At 42.3% G+C, this 5768-nt stretch overlaps 1 pseudogene; it reads right to left on the bottom strand.

The window, feature by feature from the left end:
- Nucleotides 1-611: 611 nt before the first annotated feature.
- LOC125156171 (mitotic spindle assembly checkpoint protein MAD2A-like) lies at nt 612-5768 on the bottom strand (annotated as a pseudogene).

Here is a 5768-nt window from a genome sequence, read left to right as displayed (position 1 = left end):
TACAGAATTTATATCTATCTATATATATGGATATATATAGAAATATCCATAGCTTTGTAGATTCAAGTTAACATAAATTAAAATCAAGTAATTGAAAATGTTTTCAGTATGGAAACTAGCAAATGAAATAAATGGCTAGGACCTAATAGAAGCAGCAGTTCCTTATGGGTTCTCATTAGATAACTTCAGGATCTAAACAAAGACTCTGAATATTCAGACTTCTTTAGTTGTATTTTATACTTAAATATCTCCCCACCTATATTCTGAGTCAAGATACTTGACCAAAAGGGTTGATTTAAGAAGGTATTTAGCTTTATAGCAACAGCTTTCCATCTACAGTTACCACCTTAAAGGAATTGACATAACTAACAATGTTAGTTCCCTTTTGAACAGTGTGCAATAATTTATGTCAACCCTGTATAAAGTCATATAGGTACCCAAAAATGGAACAATTACGTACAGTTCAACGGAAGTCTAGTGTTACATTGCCCCTACCCCCACCCCCAATCTAAAAATTAACCAATGAAACAAAATGTATCAACTCTGGTTGACTTGGTTTCAGGAAAATCACATGTGAGAATTACCAGTACAACATTGTCCTTATCTTATCCTCAGTCATTGACAAGAGTTTTGTAGGCCACCATGCTATTTTCTTTGTGGATCGTGGTGGCAGATGAACGAAGACAGACCTCCTCAGAATTCGTAATGAACTGTGGTCCCAACCCTTTCCATTTTTCAGGTACAACCATATCCTTTACAAATCAGTGGAACAGGAAACTTCCAACAGTGGCAGGAATGTCACTATAGCTGTGATCCGTCTGATCACGGAACGGATTTCATCTTGGATAAGTTTTGGAGACTTTTCTCTGGGTGCACTGTCATCTTTTGCTGTCTTGTCGCACTCAATATCAATTGCCACCTTTCAAGGACCTCACCACTTTCAACATTCGAGATGACTGTCTCCAGCTTCTGAACTGAACACTTATGTAGCCAATCTTTTGGTTGTCCCACCCCATTATTTAGGTCTTTTTTTTTTTTTAAGGTTTATTTACTCTGAGAGAGAAAGAAAATGAGCAGGAGGGGGCAGAGAGAGAGGGAGACACAGAATCCGAAGCAGGCTCCAGGCTCTGAGCTGTCAGCACAGAGCCCGACGTGGGGCTTGAACTCAAGAGTTGTGAGATCATGACCTGAGCGGAAGTCAGATGCTCAACCACCTGAGCCACTGTGGCGCCTCTAGGTATTTTATGAACTCAGGATCAGTGGTTACAAGCAAGGCGAGTCCATATTTCTGCACTCTAGTAAAGGTTTCAGATGGTTATATGGCATGCTGATGTAAAATGGTGTTGAAGCCAAATGAGAACTTGGCCATGACTTCGGCACTTCTGGGAGCAGCTGCAGTGCCAAGGGCAGGCCTATAGACGGTGGAGCAAAGGAGCAGGCTCCACCTGGCAGACAGAGACAGGGAGAACTCCCACAGCACTTCCCCACCACTTGTTTCAAAAGTATCAGTGGTTTTTTAATATTTATTTCTTTTTGTTATTATTTCCAGTCTCAGGACCCTAGTTTCCATACAGAGCACCTGATGTGGCCTTGAGTACCTTAGGAGATACATGACTGTTCTGGAAGCAACAAGGAAATAGCACTTCACTAAAACCAAGCTTGTCCCTAAATAGCCAACGCAGTCACCTGCTATTTTAACCTTCTTCATAAAAACCCATGGGTGTAATAATGAACTCTTCCTTAGTTTTTACCTCCTTCCTTAGTTTTTACCTCCTTCCTCAGAATTCTCTTTTTCTATATATAGGGCTGAGAAGGTCTGTAGAAATCCATAGAAGTGTTGTGAAAAGGCCCTACATTAAAAGGGCTTAGGGGCGCCTGGGGGGCGCAGTGGGTTAAGCGTCCGACTTCAGCCAGGTCACGCTCTCGCGGTCCGTGAGTTCGAGCCCCGCCGTCAGGCTCTGGGCTGATGGCTCGGAGCCTGGAGCCTGTTTCCGATTCTGTGTCTCCCTCTCTCTCTGCCCCTCCCCCGTTCATGCTCTGTCTCTCTCTGTCCCAAAAATAAATAAACGTTGAAAAAAAAATTTTTTTTAAATAAAAAAAAAAAAGGGCTTAGAAATGTTCAGGCTACTCTGTCCTGGCATTTGTTTAAAAAAAAAAAATGATGATGAAGAGCCTGGGCTTTGGACTTAGATAGTCATGGACCTGATTGAGTTCAAGTACATACATACATCCATGACTTTGGACAAGTCATTTACTCAGGAAGCCCCACTCAAAAATGAGGTTTATTATGAAAGTAAATGCCTATGTGCTTAGAATAATAAATGCTAAAGGAATAGTAGCTGTCTTATGATTAAGACCATTTATCAGAATCTGTTCCAGATTACCTTTATCTGTCTCGTTTCATGGTGTGCAGTGTTTAGGACACTGGACCACTTGCTGATTCTTGAACACTCAGTGCTTTATCATGCTCTGTTAGTTTGTTTGTCCTACCCTTCTTCATGGAACACTCACTTGTCTGCCTGTCAAGTGCTGAGCCACCCTCCAGGGCCTAGTTCATAAGACATGTGTCCTGAGAAACCTTCCCTGAGCTCCCCACTCACAATCAAACTCCTTTGTGCCCCTGTGGCACTTAGAACTTTGTTTACACATCCAAAAAGGCTGCTTACAAAATTGTCTAATGGTCTAAGTGTGTGTCTGTGAGCTCCATGAGGGTCTGCATACCAATCGGGCTCATGGATGCTCTGTGAGTATCCCCAGAAGGAATGGATTGAATTCTGTTTTGGTTTGAGCAAGTAGAACATTCAAGAAGGGATGAACTATAATTTCCTTTTTTTAATTTTTAAAAAATTTTTAAATTAGAAAATTTTTTTAAATATTTATTTTATTTATTTTTGAGAGGCAGAGAGAGACAGTATGAGCGGGAGAGGGCAGAGAGAGAGAGAGAGGGAGACCCAGAATATGAAGCAGGCTCCAGGCTCTGAGCCATCAGCCCAGAGCCCGACGTGGGGCTCAAACTCACGAGCCATGAGATCATGACCTGAGCCGAAGTCGGACGCTCAACCGACTGAGCCACCCAGGCGCCCCGAAGTATGATTTCGTAAAGGCCCTTCTTGCGAGACCCCAAAGACAGAGAAGAGAAAGCACTTGACAGTGGAGGCCTTCCTGCTTTTACTAGAGAAAATAACAGAATGGAATGGAAGAGAAGAAGGTGTTTCCAGGGAAGTTTTCAAAAATCTTTCTCTTCCTTTCTCTTCCTCTCACTTACATAACTAAGTAAATGTTCACAAAGTACCCTCCCTGAGCCAGGGACTATGGAAGGTGCTGGAAATGCACTGAGAAACAAGGTAGTCTAGATTCCTGGTCATACATAGTAATAGTCCTTTGTCCTTTCCTACACACAGATATATTGTGTCCTCCTGGAATCTAGTCTCCTTTAAGGCACAATTCTCCAGATTTATGTAAACCAACTGCAACGTGACTGAATCTTTCACTTGGCCTTTGGAGCCTACAACCGTCTCTGGGTGGCGTTGGCCCAAAGGATCAACTCTTTCGCATTTGTCATGTTACCAGGTGTTGGGACCATTATTGTTTGACAGGTGTTAACTTGTCCACGTTATTCTCCTCCGCACTGCAAGCAGAATAAGAAATAATTGCTTTATCTTTGGAAACCATCAAAGCTTTAGGACTAATGCAAACATTGAAATAATTGTAGAAGCCTTGCTTTTATTATCTGGCGGCTACTCGGTTGCAGCTTGGCTTCCCTGGTTTGTGCTCCTTAGTGATTAGGACTCATTGTGTTTATGATACAAATTCACTCACACGTTTTTCAAAATGGTTGTGTGCATGAATTGGACTGGGTTTAGTTTCCTTTTTCTTTCCAGGTGAGCTTAAAAATCCAGAGGGGGGGAACCCCACAGCAGAACAGGAGCATGAGACGCATGCCCCCGCCCCCCCCCCCCCCCCCCGCCTCCTTTATCCATTTCTAACTAACGCTTTTCATCTCTGAGAGTACATGAATATGTAAGTGTAAGCGCGGCTTATTGTGAACTCAGAACAAAGGGTAGTGCTGTAGATTTCAATGCATTTGGACCATAATGTGCTGCTTTCTTGATAATGGGCTCTTGGCATTGAAATGAAAAGCAAACATATCATTAAGGAGGCGCTCCATAAAAACTGTCTGTCATATATCTTAAGCTTCATTAGTTTAGATTAATGACTTACTGGATATACATGACAATAGGTGAAGCAAATCTTTGTTTATTTATTGACAATTAAACGTGGCAGTGACATGCACACACAGGCTTCCCTCTGATTAGTTCCATGTTTTAAAGTAACTTTGTGTTATAAAACTTGTTAACTACAGTATCATTTTATTGAGCTCTGCAGGGTGAATGATGTGATCTACATTGAAAGACATCAATATTGCTGCCATTTCTTGCAGCCACTGGAGCATTGTGCTCACAGATTGGAGTTGATATCTCATTGTACAAATTCAGGGACCCAGAAAATGTCCAGTTATTGAGCCTCTGCCCTGTGAGGACAATGTTCTATTCATGGGATCTGGGTGCAAGGTCACAGACTGAAACCTGAATGAAGGAAAAGATTCAAATTCGCTTCACAGTTTTGCCGCGGACCTCCCTGAAATCCAGTGTTTGGAAAGCACAGAGCTTTTCTCAGAGTATCCTACTGCAGAATAATGCCTCCTAATGCCGTGCAAAGGAGGGTATAAATAAATATAGCACTTTCTAATTAGAAGGCTGCTCTGGACTGAGCAAGCTCACCTTTTAAAAAGATGCTGATGTGTCTGTATTATGTTGATTGTGTTGACACAAGAAAGCTTCCCAGAACACCTCACCCAGATGTACCATTTGAGAAGAAATTGGGAAGGCAGGGGAGAGGGAAGAGGAGAAGAAGGGAGAAGGGCAATGTGGCATAAAATTTATCTGCTTGCTAGTCTCTCTGAAATATTTGTGGTTTGCCTTTCCATGAATTCCAAAGTTGGAGGCTGTCAGTGATAATCAGCCCTTCCCATCACGGACACCCTGTGGTTCTCCTTAATAGCTCCCTTTTATGTGCCGTCAGCCCTCTAAAATATATTTAGAAAAGACTTATTTAGAAGGAGGCATAAAATAAAATCCGTGTTGTGGTTGAGTATTACAAATGATTTCTGGACTCCATTCTGTGCTATTAGGTTCTCTGTAGAATTTTCATACAGAGTAGAAAATAAACTCTCAGCCAGCTTGAAAGAGAACTCGTCTGACAAAAGAAACCAGCTTATGGTACAAAGCCACTCACAACATCTAGTAAAGGCAGATCTCCCTGAACACTGGAGTCCAGTGAAGCATCTTTGCTCTACTTGGGAAATATTGGCCCCAAGCTACGCACCTCGTGATCTTTCCTATAGAACATCCTGAGCAGAATCTGAATGCAAAGGAAAGGACGAAGTTAATCCAAGTATTGTCTGATTTTGTCCACAGCCCCTAATTTAGTTCATGCATAGACCTTGTCTTACGATGACTTGGCAATCATTTTGTTCTGTTAATGTTTCATGTGTTTGTTATGGAAGATCGATCCCTACAATAGCAGAGTAATCAAACACTGCTCCTTGAATTACACTTTTCTTTTTCTCCTCATTAAGTAAGCCCCACTCCCCCATTCCTCCCCCAGAGCCCCAACCTTTCGTACAGGTCAGCAACTGTCACCTCTTTGCCTGGGAACAGTGGGCTGGTGTGTCTAACCCTGAGGACAGGGTCTTCAGAAGGCAGCAT

This window comes from Prionailurus viverrinus, chromosome F2, assembly GCF_022837055.1.
Source record: "Prionailurus viverrinus isolate Anna chromosome F2, UM_Priviv_1.0, whole genome shotgun sequence".
NCBI classification, from domain to species: domain Eukaryota; kingdom Metazoa; phylum Chordata; class Mammalia; order Carnivora; family Felidae; genus Prionailurus; species Prionailurus viverrinus.
Note: the sequence above shows the minus strand (reverse complement) of the source record. Positions and strands in the feature narration are given on the sequence as shown.